Raw genomic sequence first — 20,007 nt, 5'->3', positions numbered from 1 at the left:
AAGGATCCTTCAATTGAATCCTCTTTAAACGCCTCCATGGTTCCTACAGCAATTATTGCAGTGATTCTCCCAGGAATTCTTCTAGGGATTCTTCCAAGAGTTTCTCCAGCGATTCTTTCAGCATTTCTTTCAGGGATTCCTTACTACATTTGTTTCTCCAGAAATTCGTCCAAGAACTCCATCGACGATCCCACCAGGCAATACTTCATAAATTCCTCCAAGGATTCCCCAAGTGACTCCCTCATCAACTCCTCCAGGAAATCCCTCATAAATTCCTCCAAGAATTCATTCCACAATTCTTCCAGTGATTCTCCCAGGAATTCGTCTAAGGATTTCTCCAGGGGTTCTTTCAGGATTTTTTCCAGGTATTACAAGGGATGAGCAATTCCTCCCGAGTTTCCTATATGTATTTCTCCTAGGATTCCTCAGGAAATTCTTGCTCAAGGAATTCTTTCAAGGACTCCTCCAGAGATTCCTCACGGAATTCTCCAGAATTTTTCTAGAGATTCCTTCAGAAATTCGTCTCCAAAATACTCCAAAAAATCTTCCAGGGATTCTATCGGGAATTCCTCCAAAGATTCCATCAGTATTTCCACCAGTGATATCTCCAGAAATTCCTTTAGAGATGCCTTGAAAAATTTCTACAGAAATTCCTCCAAGGATTTCTTCAGGAATTCCTTGTAGGAAATTCTCATAAGATTTCTTCAAGGAATTCCTCTGGGGATTCCTCTAGGATTTTCTCCAAATATTCTCCAAAGACTCCCCCAGGAATTGCTCCAGAAATTCTTTCAGAGATCTCTCAAGGAATTCTTTCAAATATTTCCCCAGAGATTCCTCACGGAGTGTCTTCAGGGAATCTTCCAGGATTTTTTCTAGGGATTCCTCCAAAAACCATCCAGAAATTTCTCTATGTATTATTTCATAAATTCATCTAGGAATTCCTCGAGGTATTCTTTCAGAGATTTCAGAAGGAATTCTTCCAAGAATTCCTCCAAAGATTCCTCACGGAGTTCCTCCAGAGATTCTCCCAGGAATTTGCCTTTGGATTCCTTCAGAAATTCGTCCATCGAATCCTCCAAAAATTCTTCCAGGGATTCCTTTAGGAATTCCTCCAGGGATTCCACCGGTTATATCTCCAGAAATTCCTTCAGAGATTCACTAAAAAACTGCTACTTTGAAAAATTCCTTAAGGAATTCCTCATAGGATTTCTCTAAGAAACTCCTCTAGGGATTCGTCTAGGAATTTTTCTAGATATTCCTCCAAAGACTCCCCCAGGAATTCCTCCCAATATTATTCAGAAATTCTTTCAGAGATTTCTCAAGGAATTCTTTCAAAAATTCCTTCTGAGATTCTTCACGGAATGCCTTCAGGAAATCTTCCAGGATTTTTTTCTAGGGATTTCTCCAGAAATTCCTCCTAAAATTCTTCCAAGAAACCATCCAGAAACAGCTACAAAGATTTCTCCATGAATTATTCCATGAAACCATCTAAAAATTTTGTTCCGACTATCGTCGGAAGTTGAACCACTACCACTATCACATTTTGCTAAAGTAAAACCCAAACTCTAGCCAGCGCACCAACGACGGCGCAGTACTGTTTTATCACCACTACACCTCAAGCCACCGCATCAGCGGCGGCGACAGTCAGTCTCTACCGAAGCGTCGAACCGATCGGCCGCGCGCGCACCCGACAGCAGCAGAAGTGCAAAAGAAGAATTTGTAATAGAGAGAAAGAAGAGTAAAATAAATGTAGTGCTAAGAATGTAGTCGTCAGTGTCCTGATCACCTTTTTCCACCGAAGAATTGGCCCTTGCCAAGTTCCCTCCCGTGAAGCGATTCTTCCCCTGTTGGCCCTTGCCAAACCAGGTTATGTCCGCCATTTTTCGACCTCCGATTCCCAGAGGATTGGCCCTTGCCAGTCCTTGCTCCTCTCGCGAGTGTTTCCCCCAAAAACTAAAGTGATACAGTCCGCTGCAGTTCGACTCACCCTGCTGGGCTCGAACATATGGTCCATCCCGAACCGGATTGGAAGTGCATTTCCCGTGTCTGGATTTTGCCGTCGACCGCGCGGAGAAACCAGAAAAGTGTTAAACCACCGCCCGAGTGGTGCAGAAGAAGGAAATTCCTCCAGTTGCCGACCGCCAACCGTTGGCGTGGCAAAAGCTTGTGTGTGTGACTATCCGAAAGCCGACCGCCAGTCGTCGGACGAATGTAAGTGGAAGAAATATGTCTAGTGTGTGTGAAGATCGAACCACCGACTACCAACCGTCGGCGTGGTGAAAAGTGAAGAAGAGCACACCACTGTGCCCGCTTGAAAGTGTGAGACGGCACGAAACGCGCTAGGTGTACGAAGAAAAAGTAGGACCGAAAGTGAAACTGAACCAAACCAAAACAAACTGCTACTGCTGTTGCGAGTGCCCGAGCAAAACGTCTGTCGCGGTTCGACCGGGAAACGAAGAGTTGGCCCTTGCCAAGTTCCCTCCCGTGAAGCGATTCTTCCCCTGTTGGCCCTTGCCAAACCAGATACGTGAAGTTTTCGAATCGCGAAAGACAAGTGTTCGCGCGCGATATTCGTAAAAGTAAAAAAAAGTGCAAATAAATGCCACCTGTGACACGGTCGCAGCGAAAGACAAGCAGTGATAGTGAAGAACAACAAGAAGACCAGTTTGAAGCTACGACGTCCGTCGCGAGTTCCGAATCGTTTCACGGTTTCGCCGAGTGGGAGGCAATAATGGATGAAGCCACACGGAAGGAGTATGACAGGGCCGTCCGGCAGCGCTCCCAAGTGAAAAGCAAGCTGCTACGGATCAAAAGGACGTTGATTCAAACCAACGCGATTGGATTGCCGCAGCTGAATGTGCTTTCCAAGAGCATTTCTGCGATCTACTCGGAGTACAGCCAACTCCACACCAAGATCGTAGGCCTCGTACCGGACGAAGCAATGGAGGACCAGGAGAACGAATACGCGGATTTTGAGGATCTGCATTACGATATTTCCAATATCGTCGAAGCGCTAATTTTGGATGCAGAACCGGTGAGTAAAGCCCCGAATCCTCCACACGGTGCAGCTGCACCTCAAGTCGTCATTCAGCAGCAGCCGCTAAAAGCGCCAATCCCGACATTCGACGGCACCTATGCCGCTTGGCCCAAATTCAAGGCCATTTTCCAAGATTTGATGGCCAACTCGGGGGATAGTGACGCGATCAAGCTCTATCACCTCGACAAGGCGCTGATCGGCGAGGCGGCTGGTGTGCTGGACACCAAGGTCCTAAGTGAGGGCGACTACGACCACGCTTGGGACATTCTGACGGACCGCTATGAAAATCGACGCGTGATTGTGGAAACTCACATCCGTGGGTTACTCTACCTGAGAAAGATGGCATCGGAGTCTCATAAGGAGCTACGGGAGCTTCTCAATGAAGCGACTCGGCACGTCGAAAGCCTCCGCTATCTTAAACAAGACATGACAGGAGTTTCGGAGCACATGGTCGTCTACCTGATCGTCTCGGCGCTTGACAAGTCCACCCGAAAGGCCTGGGAAGGAACCCAGAAGAAAGGAGATCTTCCCAAATACAAACAGACTATCGATTTCCTTAAGTCGAGGAGCCAGATCCTGGAGAACTGCGAGGAAGCCTTCCCCCCAGCGAACCCTGCAGCGAAGCCGAAGCAACCCCAGTTGCTTTTGAAGAATCCACCACAGAAGAGCCATGCGGTTTCCACAACTGTCTCGCAGGAGTGTGAGATTTGCGGTGGCGCTCACCGAAACATACAGTGCACGGCGTTGAGCAACTTAACGCCTCCCCAGAGAAACGAGAAGATCCGAGCTGCAGGACTTTGCTTGAACTGCCTGCGTAAGGGGCACCGCTCTCGAGAGTGTCCATCCGACAAGACATGCCACAAATGCCAACGCCGGCACCATACGCTGCTCCACGATGATGGGGCAATCACCCAGGATACGCGGTCCAACATTTCCCTCCCCGCGGAAACCGCGGTATTGAGACCACCACCGGTTCCAGCTGTTCCGTCTCTACCTACGACGGTGCATGAGAATCCTACCGCCATTGATCAACCAGTATCCACCATCTGTTCGTCGAACTTCGCCCAGTCATCGAAAACAGTACTGCTGCTCACCGCAGTCGTACAGGTGCTTGATAAGAAAAACCAGCCGCATCCATGCCGTGTGTTGTTGGACAGCGGCTCCCAGGTGAATTTCGTGACTGAAGAGTTGACCAACCGCCTGGGTCTGCCGAAGAGACAAGCAAACGTTCCGATCACCGGGATCAATGCTTTGCGCTCTCTCGCCCGCGATAAGGTAAGCCTAAAGATTAAGTCCCGAGTATCCAGCTTCCGAGCAGACCTCGAGTGCCTAGTAACCCCGAAGGTGACCGGCACAATTCCTTCGTCGAAGATAAACATCGACCACTGGGACATACCCGACGGTGTCGTCTTGGCCGACCCCACATTCCACATACCCGACAATGTGGACTTGCTGATCGGCGCTGAGCTATTTTTCGACATCCTCAAGCCGAGTAAGCTGTATCTAGCAGACAACCTTCCGCTCCTGCGAGAAACCCACTTTGGGTGGATCGTGTCCGGAGTCATCGTCGAGCCACAAGTTACCAACGTTTCCGTGCTACAAGCCAACCATGCATCCGTCGACGAGTTCGAGTGGACGATGCACCAGTTGTGGCAAATCGAGGAAGTGCCAGACGTCCCGAAGCTTACCACCGAAGAGGTGACAACCGTTTCTCCAAAAGAACCAACGTGCAAGAGTGACTATCTTTCGACGAGCCAAAAGAATTTCCTTGTCAGCAACGAACCAACCATGTTTATCGACAGTGAAGCCGAATACCACAAGTTACCGTTGTCAAGCAAAGCGCCTATCGGAACCGACCCGGTGACGAACCCGTTCCGAATTCCATTCGACCCGATTGGAGTTGATCCGAAGCTGACGGTTCTGATGCCTACCGGAATAGATCCGGTGCTGAAGCCCGTTCCACCGCCACCAGGATTCCATCCCACGCAGAGGTGGATCCCGAAATCAACCGAAATGCCTCCGGCGCCTCAGAATTCGACCGGATCCTTTCCGGTATCACAGCCGGTCCAGTGCAAGACCAGTTCCCATCCGGCATTCCAACAGCAACTAAATCCGACCGGTCTCTTTCCGGTATTGCAGCCGTACCAATCTGCGACCGGCTCCTGTCCGGTATCCCAGACGCTGCAATTCGTGACCGAATCCCGTTCGGTAACCCTACAGTACCAGTGTTCGACCGGTTCTTTCCCCGTAACCCAGCAGTTCCAGCATGCAACTGGATCACATTCAGCCAGTCCGGTATTCGATTCCGCCTTGATGCCCGTCGATACCAACTCAGCGGCCAAGACGTCTACGTGGTTCACCGATCCTCCTCCGATAGCCAAGCCGTTTCCGAAGTCCACTGGTATCAGTCGAGTGGTGAAGCCAATCGTGATACTCGTCGATACCAATCCAGCAGCTACGCCTTCGATCGTATCAGCCGGTATCAGTCCGGTAACAAAGCTATCTCCGACGTTCGCTAGAAGCCGTCCAGTGATCAAGTCAAACCCTAAGTCAACCACCACTGCTACAGTATCCCCGCTGGTACTGCTACGTGTGTCAGCATCATCAGGCTTGCTTCGAATTGTGAAGCCTATTCCGAAGAATACTGAATCTAAGAAGCGAACCTCTGTGACAAACGGAACTCGTCCGGCACTCAAGCCAAACCGGAAGACAGCCGGAACCCGTCTAGTCTCGAGAGAACCTCCCGAGAATAAGTGGATCGTGGATCCGCCACCGCTCAAGTTGACTGGTGTCTATGAACATCTGCATTTCTACCCGTGGCCGTGGAAGCCACCCGAAACCATTCAAGCCATGTCGACCCAGCGAGGCATCCCGAGGCACGTGTCCCGAACACGCGCACCCAACGACCCGAAAGTAGCTGAGCAAGACCACAAAACCCATCGAGGACTATGGAACTTGCCTAGCTCCAACGAACCTTAATAAGTCTTGAGTAACCTCAACGGTGGGAGTATGTTCCGACTATCGTCGGAAGTTGAACCACTACCACTATCACATTTTGCTAAAGTAAAACCCAAACTCTAGCCAGCGCACCAACGACGGCGCAGTACTGTTTTATCACCACTACACCTCAAGCCACCGCATCAGCGGCGGCGACAGTCAGTCTCTACCGAAGCGTCGAACCGATCGGCCGCGCGCGCACCCGACAGCAGCAGAAGTGCAAAAGAAGAATTTGTAATAGAGAGAAAGAAGAGTAAAATAAATGTAGTGCTAAGAATGTAGTCGTCAGTGTCCTGATCACCTTTTTCCACCGAAGAATTGGCCCTTGCCAAGTTCCCTCCCGTGAAGCGATTCTTCCCCTGTTGGCCCTTGCCAAACCAGGTTATGTCCGCCATTTTTCGACCTCCGATTCCCAGAGGATTGGCCCTTGCCAGTCCTTGCTCCTCTCGCGAGTGTTTCCCCCAAAAACTAAAGTGATACAGTCCGCTGCAGTTCGACTCACCCTGCTGGGCTCGAACAAATTTCTTCAGGAACTCCTCAAGGGCTTTCACCAGGATTTCCACCAGTGATATCTCCAGAAATTCCTCTAGAGTTGCATCGAGAGATTCCTGCAAAGATTTCCCCAGGAAATCGTCCAGGAATTCATCCAAGAATTAATTCAGGAATTCTTCCAGTGATACTCCCAGGAATTGTTCTAAGGATTCCTCCAGGATTTTTGCCAGGAATTCCTTAAGAAATTTCTCCAAGAATTCTTCCAGAGATTCCTTTAGGAAATCGTTCAGGCATTCTTGGAGGAATTCTTTCAGAGGCTTCTCAAGAAATTCATCCACAGATTCCTTCAGGAAATTGCCCAGTGCTTTTTTTTCGATAATTCGTCCAGAGATTCCTCCGGGGAATCCTCCTCGATGAAGTCCTCCAGAAATTCTCCAGGGATTTATCCAGAAAATCCCCAGGTAACAATTTGATGCTGTACAAACGTTTCTCTAACTATTTTAAATCAGCCTTCATTTGAACAAAAGTTGAGCACAAGAGGTACAATCCTTTATTCAGCTCCTAAACATCTGATTTGGGAGATTTTATTCAATCTTCAGCTAGTTTGCGGTTCATTGGAAGGCTGGTTTTAGGTTTTTTTTTTTATTCCTGTTCGGGTTTGTCACTGCGACCAGTTTTTAGATCTATTGTGACATTACCCGTATCCTTAGTGTAGTGCATGTCGCATTACTCAATTGACATTGAGGGGCAATAAAGTATCGATTTTGATACAGTTTTTGTTTTGTTTTCTTAGAAAACAAAACAAGAGTACTGATATTGGCCATGCATCGGAAACCTAGCATCACCCTTGTTTTACTGCTAAATTCTCCCCAGTAGGACCCGGGTTTTAACATTAGCAGCAATATCATTCCAACAATGGAACAGGTGTTCAGTAATAAGGATTCTAGTATGTTCCTTGCGTACTAGCACTTTCCAGTCTTCGAAGAGTTAGTACATACATGGATCCCTAACCCAATTTGATTTCCTTTGCATTGAGTTTAGCCTCAGATGGTGAGGTTTTTAACTATATGCAAAGTAAAGTTGGTAAACTTAGTTTTATTCAAAGACTGGAAGTCATCACAACACCAGTAGCAAGGACTAAATACTATAATGCCTATAATTATCAGAACACATATTCCAAAATTGAAAAATAGGACGACACTAGATTTCGGTTTGGTAGATCTAACACCGCAACGCAACCCAAAAAGGCGATCTACCCACGCTACGGGCTCCGTTAAAGATCGAGCATGTTTTAAACCCCCTCAACCATTCATCCCTCAGCACGGGTCGCCTGACACCTTGGATTGGGGTTACCTGTTTGGTGGACTTTTACCCCCGAAACAGGTGGTCCGTAGTGCTATTCTAAGCCGGCAGCTATACGGACACTGGTTTTAGGTTAATATGTGCTTAATCAGCAATCAATTTGATTTATTATTTGTTTGCGTGAGATTTTCGACTGGAAATTCTCTGTTTTGGAGGTTTTGGCTTTCACAGTCTAGGGAATCCAAATGATTAAATTGGCAATGCCATTTAATCGATTGGTTTCCCTAGACTGAGAAAGCCAAAACCTCCAAAACATTTATTATTTGTGTAAAAATAAAATAAAACCACTCTCGTGAGCCTATTTTTACCATTAGCTGCGTCTATTTCCAGAAGAGATGTTTAGGTATGTATAAATTAATCTGTGGGAAAACTGGGAATTGAACTCGATTCTCCTTATTTATAGTCACTCACCTTAGCACCTACACCACACACAATTGTATACATATCCTCGAAAACAAGAGCTTGTTGTGTCTGAATAGTCAAGAATATAAGTTGAACTAATTCTGAATTAAGGCTGAAGAAACGATGTGAACTTCACGAAAACCATGCTTCGGTCAGTTGTCAAAAATTATTTGATTAAAGGTTGAACAACAGATGATTAGTTCTGCATGTTGGTGTATGTTTTAAAGCTGGCTACCCAGATGAATTATATAGAGCTTGCTGACGTTTATTCACCTCTATCTTTCAAGCACGCAGGCGGGATAGGATTTGTTTTCATCGGGAAAGGTTTACCGATGAAAACAAATCCTATCCCGCCTGCATGCTTGAAAGAGAGAGGTGAATAAACGTCAGCAAGCTCTATTCTATTCAACTTGATATTCAGTCATCTATGTATAGCTGATTAAAGAGGTTGAACAAGCTATACTTCAGACATATATTCAGCTGTCATTGTGTTCAACCATTGACACCATTAACTAGCTGTTGTTCAGCTAATACTCTCACTGTTCAGCATGCATTGTTACTTGGTTCGTTCAACGTTTCCGCCAGAAATTCCTCCGGGGGTGCTACCAAAATTTCATCCAGCTATGCATAAAAAATCCTCTAGAGGTTCACAATTTACTTGACAGTTGTACTAATGCTAGAACTACACGACACACACGCGTCGCGTTCACCAGGAATTCCTGCAGGAAATCATTCAGGGATTCCTTTAGGATGTATTCCAAGGATTCTTCCAGGAGTTTTTGCAGGAATGCATTCAGAAATTAGTCTTGGGATTTATTCTAGAGATCCTTCACGGATACAAATAACACTAGTTTACAGCATTTTTGAACTCGGTAAGCTGATGATCATTTTTGGTGTAGAATCATGCCCTGAGTTCGAAAACGCGAGAGAAAAAAATTACAGTAGAGCGGATTTTTTTTCGACTTTCCATACAAGGTTGAGGATTTGCAATCGATTTTTGTTCTATTTTTAAGCAAAGTCGCTCACTTTAAACATCTTGTTCTCCGTAATGAATGCTCCGATTGAGCTGAAATTTTTACTGTAACTCGCCTACATATGATATGTCAAATAAACGTCGAGAAAGAATTTTTAAGATGGTTTTCACTTATTGAAAAAAATACATTTCTTCAAAAAATTTTGGGAATTTTGCTAAAATTTAAGAAGATCGTCCCTAAAACTCGCCAATATCTTGAATTTGATCAATCTGACGCAAAACCTGTATTCAGATGATCGAATGGTATTGTATTCAGCTTTTTATTTATGGAAAAAGATTTTAAATTGGTTGAACAAAACGCAATATATTTGAATTTTAGTAAATTACATATTTTGAAAAGTTGCAAAACTCGATATTGGGCTAAAACTCAAAAACTGTTCTACTTAAAATTTTTTGAAGGTCGGTTTCGAAATCAGCACTAAATTGTGCTTCAAAAATTTTGGTCGTTGACAGAAGTTCACGACTTTCGTTTTATTTTGTAAACTTGTGTAAGTAATAACCCAAGTAACAGAGCTACCTGAATAGCTGTTTCTTAAGCTAAAGTTTACTTAAGAGTCGATCGTTCTACTTTTATACAGCGAACATGCTTGTTGGGAAGTCTACCGTAAGCAAAGTAGCACGAAGAGAGTACATTTGCTCAGAGGTTCCCAAACTTTTTGCTATCGCGGCGCCCTTTGACATTTCCAAAAATGTCGCGGCGCACCAATGTTTTTAACAAAGTTTTTTTTTAATTTTGGGCAACTTTCACTTTACAGTGTGCAAGACAAAATCGTGAAACACTTCTCTAATATCATGTTTTCAGAATTCAATATTTGGAAAACTAACTATTTTTTTAAATTAATTTCTCAAAGATAGTTTAAATATTTGAAAGATTTCAAAAATCATGTTGATTTCATCACAGAAGTTTCATAAATAAGAAGAAACTCAGATGTAAAGGTAAAACAAGCTAATTCAGCCAAAAATTCTAAAGCGTTTGCAATAGTTAAATAATTCTTTTTGAATGAAAATGACTACACAGAACTTGACCAAAGCTTCAACTTTTTCGGAAATTGCAAAGCAACACTTCTATTTATTTTGGAGAATTTCGGCAAACTGGGACACATGAAAAGATTGTAAAGACCTGCCAGGTGGGCTTTGATTGAATTTATTTTCATAAATTTTAACTTAACTCTTTGGGCCTGGATTGGCCATATATAACCCCATTGGTTTCAAACTTATTCGAGTTCAAAGATGTTGCGACAGTACTGATGAAACAGTCCGGTTCAAAAAGGTCAAAGTTAGCTCTTTACACTACCAGATCGGCAAACCTGCATGCCGCTAATCTGTTCCGAAGACCTTGTAATTATTCTGAAAAGAACGTAAATAATTTTCTTGAAATTAAAAACTTTGGACAAGTTAAAGTAAAATCAAAAGCTAAGCTGAAGCTTAAGAATTCCAAAAACAATTTCAAAAACTAGAAATTTTAGAATGTGGTTTCAATTGATATGTTTAAAAAGGATACCAGAATTCCTTTGGAATAATCGAAGAGTCAGGGAAGATTTAAAAAAAATGTGAGCGACACTAGTTTTACTAATAAAACAAAATAAAGGTGTTCCGCAGTACAAATAAAGAGTTTGTTTTTTTTTTTTTTTGTCACAAAAGCCAAAATCCTGCGGCGCACCTGGGAAAGGTTCGCGGCGCACCAGGGCGCCGCGGCGCACAGTTTGGGAAGCACTGCATTTGCTGATTCAGAAGCGCAGGAAAGCATGTATCTGAACTATAGGTTTTACGCAGCTGTTAACTCAACAGTGTTAAGTTGAAACATAAGAAAATACTGCCATAACGGACGACTTAAATCTCTACTCACGATTTCAGTGCTAATCTTGAAAATTCGTAACAACTAATATCACAACAATAAGATCTGGCAGCTAAAAAAAATATATATGCCGATTTAGATCGCCATTTTTATATTTTTTTATAAAAACGAATTCTCTGATTAATTCCCATAGGAATTTATATTTTTTATACCAACGAATTCTCTGATTAACTCCCATAGGAAGTGGAGGAGGAATTTCATAAGAAATTCAAGATGGATTCCTCGAAGGAACTCTAGGAAAAATCTTCGAAATCAAGAAAGAAATCCCGAAGGAATTCCAGGAGGAGTGATTCCATGAAGACTTTTTGAAACAATGAATGGAAGAATTGCCTAAAGAAATCTAAGGGGAATCAACAAAGGAATTCCAGGAGGAATCCACGACGGAATATCAATAAAAATCCCAGGAGGGTTTGATGAAGGAAGTCCAGGAGGAATCCCCAAAGAAATTCCAATTTTTTTAGGGAATTCGAGAAGAAATCCTCAATGTATTTGTAGGAGGAACCATCGAAAAATATCCAGGAGGAATCCTTGTAGGAGTTCCATGAGAAACCCCTGAAAAAATTCTACGAGGAGTTCCCGCAAGAACTCCCCGAAGAAACTCCAGAAGGAACCCCCGAAGAAATTTAAGGAGGAATGCCTAAAGGAATTCCAGGAGAAATCCTTGAAGGAGAAATATCATTGGAGCAGGAATATCCAAAGGGATTCCTGGATGAATTCCTGAAGCAATTATTGGAGAAATTCCCAAAAAAAGTGGAAGGAGAAATTCCTGAAGGAATTCTGGGAGGAATCTCCGAAGGATTTTCAAGCGTAATACTCGAAGGATTTTCAAGAGGAGTTCCCATAGGAAGTGCAGGAAAAATCTCCGAAGGAATTCCTAGAGGAATCAATGAAGAAATTCTAGGAAAAAGCCAGGAGGAATCCTCCAAGGAAGTCCCTGAAGGAAGTCTAGGAGGAATCCTCGAAGAAATTACGGAAGAAATTCCTGCAGGGATTCCAGGAGAATGCTCGAAGAAATTTCGGTAGCAATATCCGCAGGATTTCCAGGCGGAGGAAATCCTTGAAGAATTTTTGTAGAAACTCCATGAAAGATCCCTCAAGAATATCCTGGAGATATGCCTGATTATAATCCTAAGGGAATTATTGAAGCACCTCCTACAAGATTCCCTGAAGGAACTCCTGTAGGAATTTCTGAATGAGCTTCTGGAGAAATCTCTGATGTAACTCCTGAAAGTATCTGAAAGAAGCCCAGGAGCGGTCCCTTGGAGAACTTCTGGAAAAATTCCTAAAGGAACTTCTCGAACAATCCCCTAAGGATATCCTGAAGAAATCTTGGTAGGAACTCTTATATAGGAATCGCTGAATAAATTTCTGTAATGATTTCTGAAGGAACTGCTGTAGGAATCCCTGGAGAAATTAAGCAGGAATCTCTGAAGAAACATCTGCATGAATCCCTGGAACTCCTGGAGGAATCTCTGATGGAAGTCCTGGAAAGAACTGCTGTAGGAATTTCAGAAGGAATCCCTGCAGGAACTCCTACACTAATTTCTAAAGACCTCCTGCAGGAATTCCTGAAGAAACTTCTCACGGGATTCTTGATGGATCTTCAGGTGGCATTTATGAATCCTCCTGAAAGAATATTTAAAGGGACTTCTGGAAGGATACCGGAACAAACTCCCGTTGAAATAGCTTAGGAATTCCTAATGAACACATGGAGGCATCCTTGAATCCTCCTGGAGCTATTAAGGAGACCTCTGAGCGAACTCCTGAGATCCCCGAAGGAGCTTTTGGAGAAATCCTTGAAGAACTCCTGAAAGAATCTCTGCAATTTTTTCTTGAGGCATCCCGAAGTAAGTCCAAGAGGAATCCCTGAAGGAATTTCTGGATGGATTATTGAACAAATTTCAGGAATTTCTGATGGATCTACTGGAGGAATCTCTGAGAAAACTCCTGGACTAGATACTAGAGAAACTCCTGAAGGAACTTCTGAAGGAATCCATGAACTCTCAGACTAATCTCTGAAAGGCTTCCAACGAGAATTCCTGATGGATCTTCTGTATGAATCTCTGATGTACCTCTAGTGGACATCCCTGAACTCTCCTGAAATAGTTTTTGAGGGTACTCCTGCTGCGATATTCCTGAAAGATCTTCTGAAAAAAAAATCATAATGGAGGCATCCCTGAAGATTTTTCTGGAGGAATCCCAGGTGGATCTCCAGGAGGCATCACTGAATCCTTCTGGAAGATTATCTGAAGAAATTTCTGGAAAGATCAAGAGATGTGAGTGTGTGTTCTAAGAGTTAAGAAATCAATTATTGTAATCAAGTCTTATGATAGTGTTCGTGAGATTTGTTTTATCTCAACTTTATATAATTTTAATTTTGTTCGTGCACTGATCACCGGCGCGAAAAATGAAAATCGGCGGCGTGACAAACAGCGGTGTATGGCGCGCCGCCGATACCTCGGTCGGCGTCGACGTAGGACAAAAACTGTCGGCGGCGGCGGCGTGGCGCGGCTGCGCACAGGTCTAATTCCAATTAGATTCTACCGTGGACATTTCCCGGGTAGAGGTGAATAACAAACCAATAACTAAAGAATAACATATTTTGCCATCATATCGAAATTTGCAATTCTTTAGTTTTTTGTGAATAGCTCAGGATGACATATAAATAACAAAAATATGCTATCATTGTAAAACTTGTAATTGGCGAGTTATTTTCAAAAAGTATAATAACATAATAATAACAAATGTTACTATCTTACTATCCTGTCACAATATCAAAACAATCACATAATTTACCATCATATTAGAATATATTATTATTATGACATTATTTTTGCTATTATTTTGTTATTATGGCTAAATCTGTTATTCTTTAGCTGTTATGCCATTGAAATTCAGTTATTATTTTTGTTATTTTTACTCTTATTTCAAACAAACTAATAGCAAATTTTGCCATTCAAACATTCTATTTTAATGGTAAAATTTGCCCTTCATTTGCCATTTCGCTCTACCCGGGTTTCCAAGTTTTTAGTTTCGTCCGAAGAGCACACTCAGGAACTCCACAGAAAGGATCGTCATAGGCATGGGCGAAACTACGGATTTTTGCCAGGGGGTGCACTACAAACAATTTATTCATTAGTTCATACATTCATCATTCACCGCCCCATATCTCACAGCAATGCAACAAAATTGTAGGGGGTGCCTGGCACCCCCGGCACCCCCAGTAGTTTCGCCTATGGCCATAGGCTGTATATAACTATTACTGTTGGCTAAAACTGAAGCTTTTATCTAATATCTTTGTATAAAGAGACTACATCTTCCGGCAAAACTTTCGGAATTGCATTGGAGTCTTTCTTGCCATGATTGGCTTGGGAATACGTCTATATGAGTGTTTCAAATCCTTCTCGAGAACCACATAGTGTTAACGGGCTTTGATTTTGGCAGCACGTGTTTTCGCTCGCCCAATTGTGGCTGTGGCGGCCTGACAGATCCCTGACAGCTCATGCCACTCAAGAATTACTAAGAGAATACCTAGCCTGAGGAATTTCCAATAAAACAGTTAGCAAGCAGTTGCATGTCTGCAATATTGTCACCACTAAACTCAAATTCGACGAGTCATTAATTTTGATCATAAATTTAAATTACAATCTGGTCCCGTTCGAGGCAATTAGCGTATCACCTCAAATTTCATTCCACAGCAGCAGCAGCAGCTACTAGAATCGGTGGATGAACCAGTCAACCCATTGCGATATTTTAAACGAATTACCAAGCTTCCCAGAAGAGCAGCAGCAGCAGCAGCAGCCAATCGTGCGCCTAAAAACCTAATTAGATACACTGAAATAAATTTTGTTGTGGAAATTACCGATTCCATAGTAAAATTACTAATCGTACTTATGATTCTCAACCGACAACAAAATCTGTCAAGTTCACTGAAATATGATTGAAGTAACAATGCATTGCAGTAAATTTGACTAAAAGCGTAGTCGCCTCAACAACAAAACATTGTCAATTTTTCCTGGACACGCATCTTACAACACGATATGGTTAAAAATACAATACCCAGCTGTTAAATTTAGATTATTTTTGGTAATGTTAACAGCACTGCTAGTTAAATTGACAGTGTTTTAGTGGAATTAACAGAAAATAGCTGTCGGTTGAGAATCATAGGTACGGTTAGTAATTTTACTATGGAATCGGTAGTTTCTACAACAAAATTTATTTCAGTGTAGCACGCGTGGGTGAACCCGGGTTGACACGTTTAGGTGCAGGCCATGTAGGCTGACACCGCTGCAATTGTTTCACATTTACATGCACTCTCTAATTACAGTGCAGGGAATGATTAATGCTGTCAGGCCTCCGCCTTCTCTCTGCCCGGCCCCGTCGCCGCCACCCACAATGTATATCATTTCGTTATCTGTATTTTCACACTGTGGATATTTTGCTCATTGCGCCGATATTTGAATTCCCGGTTGCGAATTTCATCGCCCATCTCGCATAAGTCCCACGTGTGTGGTGTTCGGTGTAAGGTACCCCGGGGCAAGTGGGACCTAAAAAAATGCTAGTTTGGTTTTGTCAAGCCAAAAAATTCTAAACATAAATAATTTTATAATTCCAATGGTTCTAAAAGACATTGTTGGTATATTTCTCCTTAGTAATAGGCATTAAAACTGTTTCGAAATTTTTAAATTCTGTATATTATGCATATTATGGAAAGTGGAACAGATCTTCATTTAATCAGTATCACGGGGCAAGTGGGACCTATTCGGATTTTTTGTAATAATGGCTTAATATAGTTGCTGCATATATGTAAGGTAGCATAAATTATAAATATGTTGTGCAAATAACTATGTTTAGCGATTTATGTTGGAAAAGTTTTGTGGTATCGTGCATAAATTACGTTACACATATAATAACAAATCACTGAGAAAAAAATGATTTAACTCTAGCAGCTCGTGCAAAACAAATTGATTTTATTAATACAAAAAGCGCCATAAGGTTAAATGCCGAAAGATTTCCAAACTTACTTTTCATATTACGTAGTTGATGAGTCTCGCCAAAAGGTTTTTCAACATTTACAGATGTTATGTTTTCCCTTACATAATACAGTGGGGACCCGATTTTGTCAGCCCCCGATTTTGTCTACCCCCGATTTTGTCAGCTTTTTGACCCGATTTTGTCAGCCTTTATTGAAGTAAAAAAATAAATTTGTATTTCTTTCAGAATTTCAATTATAATCATTATTAATGCAGCTGATTTTTTTTAGGCGCCATAGAAAAATTACGCAATGAACAAAACTAGTGTAACTTTTGAAAACGGCCAAACTTGTTTTGCAAACTACCACATTGAGGCAATTTTAGCACCAAACCCTCGCCAATGTTTTGAACCAATATTGTTTTAAATTGCTAAAAGATTCCAGCTCTTTCTCTTCTTGACGTAACGTTCCAACTGAGACACAGCCTGCTCCTCAGCTTATTTTACGAGAACTCTTAAAGCTTTTAACTGGAATCCCCCACAGCCAATGTTTATTTTACTTTTGTACATATATCGTGTGGCAGTCATGAGCTAACCGGGAATCAAACTCCTCACCCTTAACATGGTTTTGCACGTGCAATCAGCGCTTACCACATCGGCTATATGGACTTAAGACTATTCTTCTGAATTTCCTCAGGAACAGAACAAACAATAAACGCTGCCTGTTGTGATTACAAGTCAATCCATTTACTTCTTTCCGGCATCTCTGGGATTCCTGTAGGTTTAATTGTTTAGATTGATCCAGATAGACTAACATTTGTAAAGGGCGCAACAACCATTTAGAATTTTTGCTTCTCCCTTCCTTCTGAGCACATGGCCCATTTTTCATGTAATCTCTAACCAGCAACAGATAGAGCAGACTGCCCTCTATCTGATAACGGGATAAATTTGGACAAATAAATTGAAATACGCCTAGACGGGGTGGGAGAAGTTGAGAATGCAATGGTTGTTCCGCCCTTTTTACATGTTGGTCTACATTTATTATGAGATTTGTATTGTAGATTTCCTGCTTGGATTGCTTCAAAAATTGCTGTCAGAATTGTATTCATTAGAAACCCTTAAGAAGTTCGAGATGGGATTCCTCAAAAAATTCTTGCTGTGATTATGCTAGTTATGTATTCAGAGTATTCTGTAGATATTTCTGAAATAATTCCTGTATGAATTACTGCGTGCATTAATCCATGAATAAATTTACGGAAGGCACAAATTAACCAAATGGAAGAAAACGTGCCCCTGGAGCCAACCTACTGATGAATAAATCTTGCGATTTTCCTAGGGATTTTTTCAAGAATTCCTTTTAGGGTTCCTTCAGGGATCCTTCTAGAAATTTCGAAAAATGTTCCTCTATTAGTTCCCTCAGCTATTACTCATACAAGAATTCCTCTAGAGATTTCACTATGATCCCAACTAACAATCGCAAGCCGCAAACCAGCATGCATGCTGAATTGTTGCTTTATAATAGTAATGATAGCTGAACTAAAATTATGCTGTACATATTACTGTACAAATGTCTTTTCAATTGAAAAAGTAGCCAATGTTCAACCTTTCGTATCGGTATCAACAATTATAAATTTAAACACTTTTCAAGCGTTTAATAATATTTTTATTCGACTTGCAGTTATTTCTTTACAAAATAGTTTAACAAGACCTTTTTCTGCTTCTTGTCAAGTACATGCAAAAATTAGAACATGTATCTGTACAATGTGTTTTTCACAAGTCAAATAAGCGCTTTCGTTTCATCATACTTCGACTCAGTGTACAAAATGAAAAACACGTGTTTTTTACTGAACAGCAGCTGAATTAACGTGTTCTTCAGTTGTTAACCATAAACAGAACATTATTCACCACTGCTGAATAGGAGTCAAAGTGTAATCATTATACAACCACGGGAAGTTTATGTTTTGATTTGAGCGCTGCAATTCATCATCTCTAGGATGGCGCAGATAGGAAAGCAAGCGGCTGGCAATCGATGGGTCTCGAGTTCGAATCTTGATTTAGGTAAATGTATTTGTTGTTATTATGTATTTCACAATAGTTGTTCACAGCATAAAGTGCCAATCATAAACTCTCGTAGAAAATGAAAAATTTTGCATTTTATTTTTTTAAATCATTTTTGCAGTAGCTGAATAACAGCTTTACTATCAGTTTGTAAAATGTTTTAAACAACAAACAGTTCAGTTGGTACACAACACTATGCTTTATTGTTTCTCCAAATTTGTGTGAACAAAACCCGAACAAAGGTTGTGCCTGAAAATTATCCAAATGTTATTCAGCACCATGCTGAATTAATTCGTCGTAAAGGTGCTTGTAAAAAGAGTAATTGTTAGTTGGGATTCCTCTGTTAGGTTTCCCAATTGGTCGTCTTCTATGGATTTTCCGGAGGTCCCGCTTGAGATTTTTTCAGAGTTACCTTTTGGTATTTCTTTACGAAAATCCCTTGGTATTGCTTCTGAAATTCCTTTAGAAAATTTTGTTTTAAATTCTTCTGGTATTCATGCTAGACTTTAACAATTTATTTTTGTTATGGTTTCTCCCTAAACTGCTCCTGATATTTCCCAGTACTTTTTTACAGGAATTCCTCCATGGATTTCTCAAGGAGATTTCTTGAAAGGTTGCAATAGGGATTCTTTCAATGGTTTATCAGAAAATGCTAAATAAATGCCTCTAGAGATTTCTACGAAGATTGCAGTAAGGATTCTTTCAGAAATTACTTATCTGATTTATCCGGAGCTCCCTTAAAGGCTTTTGCAGAAACTACTTACGGGATCCCTCCGGGAATGTCTTAAGGGTTACGTTCCGTATATCCTTGGGTGGTTTCTCTAAAAATTTCCCCGTACATTTCTTCAAAGATTTCTCCAGAGATTCTTTAGAGATTAGGCTCTGGAAGTTAAAGTGGAAAGGCAGCGGAAACGTAGCCAATTCGGACAGTTTGAGTGTCTAAACTTGTCAATCAGATGTTGGTTCATTTTCATTCGTTGACAGCTAAAGTTAGATGTTATGATTTAAACTGCGCTAACCAGTGTCAACTGTCTTCTGTAGACCAAATTATAAGCTAGGAGAAGGCAGTGTTTCAGTAGGGATGTTATGACAAGAAGAAAAATAAAAAGAAGATTTAATAGTTTTGCTGTAAAAAAGCACTGAATGTTAACTTTGCCAAATACCATTTTTTTTCTGTGTCCTTTACACCCTTTTGATTTTTTTCACCACAAAAGGTTCGTTCAAATATTACGTAACGCAATATTTTGGCAATTTTAGACCCTATCCGCTATCCCTTTACCGCGTAACTATTTTTGAAAGAGAAATTTTAAAATTTTGTATGAAGCGTAACACAGCGCTGGGCTCCCCCCCACATTAGCGTTACGTAATATTTGAACGAACCCAAAGCAGACCCGCCACACCTATCTCCGTCTCTGACGTGCTCGGAACAATTTTTCACGAATAAAAAAATGATTTTAAAATGTCCCGATTTTGTCAGGTACCCGATTTTGTCAGCCCAAAATGCTACCAGGGGCTGACAAAATCGGGTCCTTACTGTATTACGATCATTAAATAAAGATTTTTAAATCGTAAGCTCCGAGTAAGTCGTTTTCCAATTGTTTGATACTTTATGGCCGGTTCCTTAACATTCAGAAAAACTCATTATGCAGCGGAAAACGAAAAAATAATAGAATTTGCTTGAACTAAAATATGGAAAAATAGACAATTTTGAAAACAAATATGTTCTATCAAAGACTTCTCCATTTTAAACAATAGCTTCATCATCAGAATAGAAGTAATTAAGTATAATTCAACGATTGA

The sequence above is a fragment of the Aedes albopictus genome, chromosome 2, assembly GCF_035046485.1.
Source record: "Aedes albopictus strain Foshan chromosome 2, AalbF5, whole genome shotgun sequence".
Classification (NCBI taxonomy): domain Eukaryota; kingdom Metazoa; phylum Arthropoda; class Insecta; order Diptera; family Culicidae; genus Aedes; species Aedes albopictus.
The sequence above is the reverse complement of the archived record's forward strand: the minus strand, read 5'-3'. Positions refer to the sequence as shown.